The sequence below is a fragment of the Squalius cephalus genome, assembly GCF_949319135.1.
Source record: "Squalius cephalus genome assembly, chromosome: 8".
Taxonomy (NCBI): Eukaryota; Metazoa; Chordata; class Actinopteri; order Cypriniformes; family Leuciscidae; genus Squalius; species Squalius cephalus.
This window is the reverse complement of record NC_137129.1, coordinates 27,704,724-27,707,785: the sequence shown is the minus strand read 5'-3', so window position 1 is coordinate 27,707,785 and position 3,062 is coordinate 27,704,724.

Sequence of the window (3,062 nt, the reverse complement as noted above, 5' to 3'; positions counted from 1 at the left end):
AAGTCAGAACGTGTGAAATATCACCCTGAACAAGCATGAAAATTTTCAGACAGATCGGACAAAATTTGCCTCTATAACAGTTAAAAAGGTGAAAATGATATGAATTAATGGCATGTTAAGCCAATAAGTGGTATTTTACTGCCCCCTGCTGTTTAAAATAGTCATTTTCTCATATTGGTATTGGTATCAGCCATGGTAAATCATGATAAATTATGGTGTGTGTGTGTGTGTGTGTGTGTGTGTGTGTGTGTGTGTGTGTGTGTGTGTGTGTGTGTGTGGTACAAATATAACAAAGGTTTTATTTTCCAACATGAAAACAAACATAACAGAGTGCTAGTGCACAAACAATAACCGACAATGATAATGGATGAGAGGGGAACTTAAATACACAGATCAAGACAAGGACAACAGGTGACGGTTATGATGATGAGGAGCAGGTGATGATGAGGAGGGTGATGAGGAGCAGGTGCAGGTGATGACGACAGATGGTGAATGTGATGAAGACAGAAGGTGAATGTGATGAAGGTGAATGTGACACCAATATCACTGAAACATTTGTGTGTGTGTGTGTGTGTGTGTGTGTGTGTGTGTGTGTGTGTGTGTGTGTGTGTGTGTAGCATTATTGTGTGTAGCATATGTAGCAAGTATGCATTATTGAGTTAACATGGAAACACTGGTTTGCTTTAGTGCAGAAAACTGGTCAAAATCATGAGGTTTAAAGTGAAAGTGAGCCAATAAGTGGTCTTCTACTGCCCTCTGTTGGCCATTCTACTTATTAATTAAATTTTTCCACATGTGCTTGCATTTATACTTGAATACACACTAAAAATCACTTATATAGCAATAACTATTATAACATAATCATATTTTGTCAGTGTTAATCACTTTATTTGCACTGACACTTCAAATAATTGCTAGTAATGTGGTAAATCATGGTAAATCATGGTTAACTATGCTGTGTGTGTGTGTGTGTGTGTGTGTGTGTGTGTGTGTGTGTGTGTAAGCATGCATTGAGTTAACATGGATAAACTGGTTTGCTTTAGTGCAGAAAACTGGTTTAAAGTGAAAGTGAGCCAATAAGTGGTCTTCTACTGCCCTCTGCTGGCCATTCTACTTATTAATGAAATATTTCAACATGTGCTTGCATTCATACTTGAATACACACTAAAAAAATCACTTATATAGCAATAACTATTATAACACAATCATATTTTGACAGTGTTAATCACTTTATTTGCACTGACACTTCAAATAATTGCTAGTAATGTGATAAATCAGGCTAGAAACATGGTAAATCAAAGTAAATAATACTAGATTGTCGTTTATCTCCTGGTAAATAATACTAGAACGTGGTATATCATGGTAAATCATGGTTAACTATGCTGTGTGTGTATGTGTGTGTGTGTGTGTGTGTGTGTGTGTGTGTGTGTGTGTGTGTGTGTGTGTGTGTGTGTGTGTGTGTGTTTGTGTGTGTGTGTGTGTGTGTGTGTGTGTGTAAGCATGCATTGAGTTAACATGGAAAAACTGGTTTGCTTTAGTGCAGAAAACTGGTTTAAAGTGAAAGTGAGCCAATAAGTGGTCTTCTAGTGCCCTCTGCTGGCCATTCTACTTAATAATGAAATATTTTACATGTGCTTTTGCATTCATACTTGGACACACACTAAAAATCACGTATATAACTAACTATTATAACACAATAATATTTTGTCAGTGTTCATCACCTCATTTGCACTGACACTTCACATAATTGCTAGTAATGTGGTTAATCATGCTAGAAACATTGTAAATCATAGTAAATAATACTGAAATGAGGTGTATCAAGGTAAATCATGCTAGAATCCTAATAAATCATTCTGGAACATGGTATATGATAGTAAATCATGCTAGAATCATATTAAATAATTCTAGAATGTGGCAAATCGTTGTGGGAGGAGCCTATTTTACTCAAATGGCTATAACTCAAGAAGTAAATGAGATATCTTCACCAAACTCAGTACACATGTGTATGGGTTCAATTTGAGGTCACAGTAAACAATTTTATGGAGATCGGACCATAGGTGGCGCTATAACTGTTAAAAAGCTTTAAAACCATATATATCCCATGGCAAATTGCCTGTATTGGCTGTAAATGGTCTTTTCCATCTATTATGTCAGTGGTTACATGCTTGCTAAATAAATCTTAATAACTTTTGATGCTTTTGTGCTTAAATGCCTTAAAGGCCTTAACTGCTTGAACCCCGATAAATGCTGCTTGCAGCTTTAATTATTATTATTAGGGGTTCAAGCACGAAGTGCTGAAACCCTATTGTAATTGTGCTGATTTTTATTAGGGGTTCAAGCACGAAGTGCTGAAACCCTATTGTAATTGTGCTGATTTTTATTAGGGGCCAAGCACCGAAGGTGCGGAGGCACCTATTGTATCCGTTCGCGTTCTTATTATTATTATTCTTCTTCTTCTTCCGCTCTTGGAGTCTATGGCAGCCCATAGAACCGATTGCGGGAAAGTTGTTTTGGTTTGACATTCTGATAGAGGACAGTCCCAACATTAAGTACACCAATTTTGGTGTGTCTAAGTCATTCCCTCTAGCGCCACCACCTGTCCAAAGTTTCACTTTTACTTTGCTAATAACTTTTGAACCGTAAGGCCAATCAGCGAAATCCTTTTTTCCTCTGATTCCTGAGCTCATGCCGATTCGATTGCACCCTATATCGTCATTTTCCGTCATAAAAACATGGCCGCCATTTTGAATTTTCCTAAAAAGGTACTTTTTCGAACTCGTCCTAGACGGTTTGTCCGATTTGCACGAAAATTGAATCGGATCATCTTCAGGCAGTGGTGACAAAAAGTTATTAAAATCTTGTTGATTCGTCAAACCGTTTTCGATAAACGCATGAATACATTTTACGTAGCGCTAGCAAAAACAGTCGTAAGGCTGTATCTCCGCAACGGTTTATCGTATTCAGACCAAACTTGGTACATGTACTCACAAGCATGACCTGAGGCTACATGCTGCGTTTCGGCGCAGCGCCACCTACTGGTCCGGAGATATGAAAAATGGCTA